Genomic DNA, 8966 nt, shown 5'->3' with positions numbered 1-8966 from the left:
CCTACACATTCACACACCAATGCACAGCATCGGGAGCAATTTGGGGTTCAGTATCTTGCTCAAGGATACTTCGGCATGTGGCGGCGGGAGCATCATCGAACCAACAACCTTCCGATTAGGGGACGAACCCGCTCTGCCTCTGCACCACAGCTGCCCGCCTGCTTGCTTCCATCTTCTTCTCTCTCTTCCTCTTCCACTCTCGTCATCCTCCCGATCACCCCCTCCCTGCTGATCACTTCCTGTCTCTTGGTTAGTCTCTGTTTCTGTCTTAGGTTCTCTTCTAGTCTGTTTAGTTTCATCACCTCATTCCCTCACGTCTTTCATTTTGTCTCTGTGATAGCTGAAAACTAAACAAATAAACCTACCAGCAGCACAAGCTGCACATCGGTCTTTTCCATCTGGAAGCCTTTTCCTTGTGACGTTTCACCATCTCATCAAACATTTGCCTGTGAATGAAACAAGTGAACCTACAGTTAGCATCATTCAACAAACCCCAACACCAGTGGTTGCCAACAAACAAAATTTACCCTGAAACAAGATTTATATAATAACTCAAAATGTGTCCAATAAATAATAATAATAATAATAATACATTTTATCTGTAAAGCACTTTTCATAAAAGATTCTCAAATAAAAGCCTCGGTTTGCAGGAATTTTCATACAAAAATTTGCGTTTAATGATAGACCATCTGTTACCTGAAATCTGAAATTCTTCTTCTGTTTCATATTTCTATGGTCATCCCTGCTGTACAGTGTTGTATTGACATGGTGCTAGTGTTTGTCCACTACTTTAAAGTCAAAACTGCTCCACCAAATGAAAATCTGCTCAAAGATTGAAGGTCAACCCCAGGTCAACCCCTGGAAATGGCAAAAGAGTGCCAAAATTGTCCTGTTGGGTTTAGGATATGGCTCCATGAAATATGTGTACCCACGTTCTCCCATGTGCGAGACCCATATAACATATACATTTACACCACTGCTGACGTGTGCAGCATTTCATGAGTTTCATGGCATGTTTAGCATTCGTAGCATTCATTTGCTCTAATTATTAGTCTGAGCAGTTGCTGTTGCTGCTCGGGCCAAAATATGGAACTGATGTTGAAGGGCCTTGAATATTGTCGTCTGTGTTTGAAATGTCTAGCTATCTTTTTTTCTTGTCTTAGTTTTTATCTTTTCTGTGATGCAAATGGAGGTGCTGTGATACACGAAAAAAAATCATCAAAGTATCATCAATCAATCCGTTTTCTAGCTAGCATAGTGTTAGCTTTAGTATCTCTAAGTGAAGTAATTTCAGGACTGCTCATAGGTCATTGATACCACTTGGTGGGTGAGATTGTTATTTGTAAGAATCACAGAAAACGTCATACTTGATGTTGTCGAACTGTTCCCTCAGCGTCCTGGTGATCTCTAGAATGGCGTCAGCTGTGTCTTTCAGTGATTGGCTCGCTTCAGTCACATGATTATTCGTGATCAGGTCTTTCCAGTCTTCAATCGCCTCAGGAAGTTCAAACGCCAGTCCAACAAGTCCTCCTGCAACCTGATGATGAGTATGGATCAATACATGATCCATTTTCAATATTATCAGACTGTCAGCCTCAAAACACATGTCCCTTTATCAAAATCATAAAAACAATAAACATAACAATAAACTTTTGTGTATTCTTACCATGACACCTCCTTTTAGGGCTTTTGACGACATTTTTTTGGTTAGTTTTTTAGCTACTTTAGCACTAGATTTGACAATCTTGCCAGTTTCTAAACCACTTTCTTTACACATTTGTTTGATCAGTTGCTCAGCCCCTTTAGCAAACAAATGTTTAAATTCTTTCCCACGAAGCTGAAGTGCAAAAAATGCTAAAAATCCAACCAGTCCAACTATCACTTCAGGATTGAAGAGAATGTTTCTTGGTCCTTTGTCAAGAAAAATCTGTGGAGCTTTATCAAGCCTGCGGATGTTGATCTGCTGCTTCAGTCCACCAGTCTGGCCATGGCTTTCAGAATTTCAGTCAAGACATGTTTATCCACTTTATTTGCGTCAGTCGAGGAACTCTCCACCTTCAGTTCTTCAAACAGTTCCTGTATTTCTTCTGCAACCTTGTTGCTCTTCTCTTCTATCTCTTGCGCCTCTTTAATGGTGTCACTGGATATGAAGCCCTCAAGGATTTTAGTACCCATAGATACAGTGGCACCTGCACCTGTACACACTGCTCCTGCCACACCTAAAAGTAGAGCAGCTGCACCGCCGGTGAACAAAGTGGCCACACCGGCTGCGACCATACATGCAGATCCAGCCACTGACACTGTGCTTCCAACACATTCACTGATATTACATTTCTCCCTGAGTGACTCCAGCTCCTGGGCCAGTTTCCTCAGCTGCTCTGCACAGTGCTCCCTCTGCTCGATCCAGGAGAACATCAGCTCCAGCAGCTGGTCAGCGGTGGCCATGATGGAGGTCTCTGTGTCCTTCGGATGCTCCAACCAGAGACCAGACAACTGAGAACAAGTCTGAAAGAAGAAAGTCATCTGGGTAGACTAATGTGCTGTTTCAGGACAACTCAGTAAAATGTACAGTGTTTTTTGGGTGCTCTGTGTGTCAAGTTCTTTATAATCTACAGAAGAGAAAAAGGCCACATGTGAACATTTTATTCAAGTTCTGAGTTTAAATAGAAAAAAAGGTTTGAATTCAGTGAGAAAACTTTAAACTCAGAACTGTGGCCCTGTCCTTAATAATCTCACTTGGTTTCACTGTTTCTTACTGTAGATTATTCCTTTTTTACACTTTGGTTCAAATAATATTTTTGATGACAATATTTCTGGATATCAGTTTATTATCTGCGCAATAAACTTCCTCATAGCTATGATATGAAGCATAAGAAGCAAAGAATAACAAGAGTTTCTTACCTGTTTGTTGTATTCGAGTAAAGTTTGGAGAGAATCGATGGACTGACTGTAAACTCAGGCTCTGTGTTTGTTCCACTGACATACTTTCTTTTTGTCTGAAGTTTATCCTGCAGGCCAGTTTCTGTAAATCATATGACTTGTTGTAAAGGTGTAGCTGCACAACAATGTCCTGTGCACGTTCTTTTGATCTACTATGTACTTGCATACATTCTACTACCAGAACTCATTCAACCTTTATTTAAGCAGAGAAGGGCCATAGAGAGCAAGCTCTCTTTTACACAGTTAATTTATGATTAATTAATTCCACCGCCAACACGGATCATCAAGATATACTGCTGCACACACACTCTGCAGCCTGGGTACTTTTATGCTTGAACAGGAAACAGCAGCAACCGTGAAATGTTAGAGGAAGAGCTGCAGGAAACATGCTTCACACCTGCATCTTCAGCACTGAGATGATGGCAAATGGTAAATGATAAATGGACCTGTACTTGTATAGCACCTTTCTAGTCTTCTGACTACTCAAAAGTGTGAAAGCCACATTCACCCTTTCACACACTCACTCAGTGATGGCAAAGCCCATCAAACAGAAACTAACTCATTCGTACTCATTCACACTGATGCACTGCCTCAGGAGCAATTCAGGGTTCAGTATCTTGCTCAAGGACACTTCGTCATGTGGTGGGAGGAGCCGGGGATCAAACCAACAACCTTCTGATTAGTGGACGACGCCCTGTGTTACAAACAGTGACAGGGGAAGACTACTTTTGCATAGTTAGTTGACTAACAAATGGGCAGGTAATATTTGCACCTTGTCACTGAACTTCCACTGCTGTTGACTTCAGGCAGTAAGGATCATTATGAAATTAACATTAGACATCTTGCAATAAATACTATTTATTTATTATTATTATTTATTATTATTCTTTAGTCTTTACTTCATTCACTCAATAAACTTCAGTATGTATCACTCATGGCAACAGATTATCTTCCAAAGACTGTTTAAGTTTCAAATGAGCACCTGGGGAGTCTGGATATGTAGACATTTATAGATGAGTTTAAGATCAGCAAATTCAATGAAATTATTAAAACTCAAGATATTTCATTTCTAAAGAACATGGCAATGATGTGATCCTATCGTGTGTGTTCTGTAATTCTCCTGTATAGGGGTTACAGTGTGTATGTGTAGCTATGAGGAAGTTTATTGTGCAAATACAGTCAGTCAGACATGGTGTCGCCAGAAAAAACACAGTCTAGATCTCGACTTGGAGGTTCCGGGCTCTATCGGGCGAATTCAGTTTCCTCATAGTGGTTTATTTGTTTCCTAGGTCTGTTACACCTGTGTCCATCTGACTAAGGTGCTCATCCTTCCCCCTCTCTGGAACCCCTGGGGGTATCTTTCCATTCGGTTTGTCTTAGCTTTGTTGGGGCTCCTCCTTAAAGAGGACACAGACTGGGTTTGGCAGCCTGTTCTGCTCCAGTTGCCATCTCTCTAAGCTGTCACTGAATCTCCAGTAGTTGCCACACGTTTCAGGGTTGTCAGTCAGTCTTTTCTGGTAGTCACTGGGTGAATCAGGTTCTAAGCTGCCGATGCCTCTGGACACGTGTCAGTGATGTTCCTGAATTATTGGGTGTAAACTGTTGAGAATCTATGTGAAACCAAATGCAGATTATAAAGTATGTCACTTGATGTCTGATTTTCGTCAGGTAGAAATATTTCCTTGTATTAAGAGACATTTTTACTCTGTTAAACTGGAGAATATTAGATGAACTCTAAGATATGAATCTGCCAGTTTTAGTAAAACATGATGAATTAACTTTTCCTGCTATTAATTTTTTCTTTCTTGTTTTAAACTCACTTTATCAAAAACAAAAAAATACCTATGAATATTATATTCTATTTCTGACAATAGATCCTCCTCAGTGTCACACACTGGACCTCTAAGTGCCTTAATTTGGTATTTGTTAGTTCTCTGCACTAATAATCGTATGGATGCGTAATCTGCTGTTTGCTAGCTAACTGATGCTATTAGAAAAATCAAAAATCACCATAACAAAGAACAAAGCCAGCAACAGTTATATAGTAGAGTTAGAACATCTATTTAGCGTTTTTAACATTTTTAAATCACTTTGAACCAGAGCGCTCAGGTTGTCTTACCTCTCCTCAGCATAGAATAAAGGAGAATTAGCGCGACAACACAGGAAGTGACATCACCAACAGGTCAAAAATACAATTAACAAAGTAAAAGCTCCCCAAAATAAATACACATAAAAACAATAACAAAATATCAAGAAAGATGGATTTTTGATGAAATATAACAAACTGTAAGAACATAAGTACACATCAGTTTACACCACATCACCCAATCTGCATCGCATGAGCAATAGCCATAACTGAACCTAATATGCCAAACAGCAAAAATAAAGCCAGATACAAAAACAGGAATCTCAAAGTTGAAAAAAAGGAAATCACTTTCTACCTTAGTGGAGACCTGGCCACTGGGAGCGAGGAGGCTAGCTTCTCGTATCAGGAGTGTAGGGGCTGGTTCAAGGCGTAGGCAGCTGCAAGGTGGTCATCAGCTCATTGTTGATCTGTACTTGGACTTGATCATTTTTCATGTCGAGAAAGCCAGACTCGCACCAATAGTTCGACCCAAAAGAGCTGCAGGTTAAGGCACATCTTCTGAGATTGGGATAGCTTCTCCTCACCAGTATTTCTAGACTCGACATGCCTCTCCAGGTTGAGCAGATGTTGATCCTGCGCTTGATCACAATGTCATCTTTGCAATCTCACAGATCTCATCCTCAAGAGCGGACTTTCCAAGTCGAAAAGGGATTTGACTTTGGCTGGCAATGACACCAACATCAATATCTGCACCAAATGGATAACACAATATAGCTGGCTCGCAGGCTCGATGGTGCAAATTCAGTAAACGCCTCTCAAACTCTGACGAGATGCTCTGAACATGCTAGCTCATAAGCATGCACTGTCAGCTGTGTCACACCTTTACCTTGACGTGGTAGTTTGCATCTAAGGGAAGTTGTGGCAGGTTACCCCGCTGCAGCCTGCTTGACATCAGCTGTAGCTTGCTTTTAAACATGTTCACTGAACTCATCATGCTTGACTACCTCTTTACCCTTTCCCTGTAGCTCTAAATTCAATTCATTGAGCTCGCCAGTGCAGAGCAGTGAGGAAGATAAATCGAAAAAGCCACTGGTGGGTCCTCTAGCTTTGTATGGTAATCCACATGTTTTTGAAAGCTTCAGGAAGTCCTTGATTTCAGGCAACAGCTCCGTAAATCTGGCCAGAAATTTACCTCTGCTTAACCACCTAACATCCGTGTGAAGCAGCAGGTCTGTGTGCTCAGCATCATTCTCCTCCAAGTGAGCACGGAAAAGCCTTCTCTGCAGACTCCTGGGCCGAACTGAACACACAATCTTCATCGCAATATCCATCTACTTCTTTCATTATTCTAAATCGTCTTAAAATCTTTCCACACAACGCTTGCTGGTGAATTATACAGTGATAATTCAGGATATCCGGGAAAGATTCACTTTCTTTGCACAGTGCAATGAACCCACTGGTGCGGCCCATCATAGCAGGCGCCCATCAGTTGTGATGGAGATCAGCTTGAAGAGCGGCAGTTTTGTCTCGCTAACAAATCCCATGAAGGCATTAAAAATATCCTCACCTCTGGTGTGTCCTTTTAATGGCAAAATGGTGAGTCGCTCTTCCTTGGCGCTCATGTCTTCAAAAACCATCCTGATGAAAACACACAATTGTGCCACATCCACCACATCAGTGGACTCGTCCAATTGGAGGGAAAAGCACTCACGTGTCAACATCCTTCCTCAGTTGCTCCTCCACATCCACAGCCATTCCCTCACATCGCCTTGTAGTAGTATTGCGGGAGAGTTGCACTTCTTTAATGGCCTTCACGATCTCTGTTTTATTTTTAAAGTCGTCAAAAAGGCTATCCGCTGCCTTGAGAAAGGCTTCCTTCACAATATCGCCGTCTTTGAATGGCTTCTTGTGTTTAGCAAGGACGTGACTGGCGCGATAGGAAGCAATAGTTGCGGCCTTACCCTGGGTCTTCGGTTTGGTGAAGATTGACTGCCGTGCTGCAAGCTGTGCTTTCAAATCCCGCACTTTTGTGGCGCGTAAAGGCGTTTTTGCAGGGAAATCCCTCTCGTAGCTCCCGTGCACCGTTTTAAAATGCCGCTCCAGATTCCCTTTCTTTGCCAACACCACCGTTGCATTGCAGATCAAACAAACAGGCTTTGAATGAGAATAAACAAAAAAATAATCTTCCTCCCATTCAGGGTGAAAATGGTAGGTCTTGGCTCGTTTCCCCTCAGCCATGTTAACGTTTAGGAGTGCGTAACCGCTCTGATCGCTAGCTTCTAGCTACTGTTGACAGCTGTCAACTTCCAGTCATGCTGTCACGCGCTACCGTAGGTTAAACGTGACCTACTATTTTCTTTTTCTCTTTTTTTGTGGACGTGTTTAAGAGACTGATAAGGGGCGCAGGCAAGGACTCCTGATAGGCTGTAGTGTACATTTAATGCAAAATATAACACACACACACACCCAAAAAAAACTTTATTTTTTTAATTTTTTCCTACACCCCTCGCGGTCGACTTGTAATCAGTCCGTGATCGACTGGTTGGTCACTCCTGCTCTAACCCATTTAATTGTTCGAGCTGACAATTGCAAGAGAAAACACAAACGTAAGAGACATCCCACTACTTTCTGCATGGAGGATTCAAGCTCTAACCACCCCGGTCTGTCTAACCAATTTAATCAACTTACAGGTCTACCCTCAACCTTTAGCTTTACTTAACCTGATGAGGAAACCCATGCTGCTGGGAAGAATGAGACGAGCATCACAAGAAACAAGTTTTACAAGTAGTGCAGCCATTATATATATTTCCTGTTCAGTTTATTCCTCAAAATTACGTCCATATTGTATGATTCGGGACATCGTGAATTATGTCCTGTGCTAAAATTCAATGACAGAAATTACTCGGCCTTTATGTAGCACAGCAGAAAATATGGGTGAAGTAGATGAGTTGTGAATGGTTGTGTCAAAGGTTGTTTAAATGCCTTACCCTAGCCATACCTTAGACCATAATGTATTTGGCATAATCACAATCTGTCCCTAACAATAACCACACTGTAGTTGCCATGTGCAGATATAGAAATTGAGTATTCAATGGTTCTAGGGTTTTGCAGAATTGTTCAATATGTCCATTATCGACATTCTTGTGTGGTGAAAGGATTTTGTGTGGTGACATGATTGGTTCAATACGAGTCAAGGCTCATCATCTCGCAGGTTCTCGTGGATCCTGGTGGAGCCTCCTGCCATGGTCTTGCTTGACTGCCATTGCTAATATCACTGACATTATTATTATTATTATTATTAATAATAATATTATTACTACAGTTACTATTATTACTATAATCAGTCCCCCATTGTTGTCGTTGTCGTCGTCATCATCTCTTCATGTTCATCATCATTCAGTCACTACTATTAGTGTAGTTGTTGCTACTGTTGGCTTTGGACACTTTTTTGGACAAGTATGGCTCCAAAGCCTTGGCTAATTAGCTTCTTCTAACCTTACTTTGTTTTCCTCTTTGTAGTGAAGAAGGTCCTTCTTGTATAACATGGCTTGATTGATATCACAGTGCCAACCTGCTTGAGTGTTCATGATTTCTTCTTTGAGTGCTGATAATTGTAGGTATTGTTTGCCTTATTCTGCCTGCCTGATGCCAACTATACGCCTCTCTGAATCTCAAGTCTTGTATTACACTAGTTCTGCCTCCTGAGCCGCCACCATTACACACGCAGTACTATTGGTCTGAGAAGATTTGGCAAATTCTAATGTTGCCAGTATCAACGCAATAAACAACAGTCTACTGTATTTAAGTGTGAGGTTGTGTTGACCCATTAATCCACCCTGGTATTTTTCCTGTGTGTATCAATACAGGTGCCAACATTGTTTTTTCCCAACAACTGAATTTTACCACTAATGCCAGGGAAAGGGAGGATACTTAATCTCAG

Source organism: Morone saxatilis, unplaced genomic scaffold (genome assembly GCF_004916995.1).
Source record: "Morone saxatilis isolate NCDOM2014 unplaced genomic scaffold, NCSU_SB_2.0 Contig14, whole genome shotgun sequence".
Lineage (NCBI taxonomy): Eukaryota > Metazoa > Chordata > Actinopteri > Moronidae > Morone > Morone saxatilis.
The sequence above is the reverse complement of the archived record's forward strand: the minus strand, read 5'-3'. Positions refer to the sequence as shown.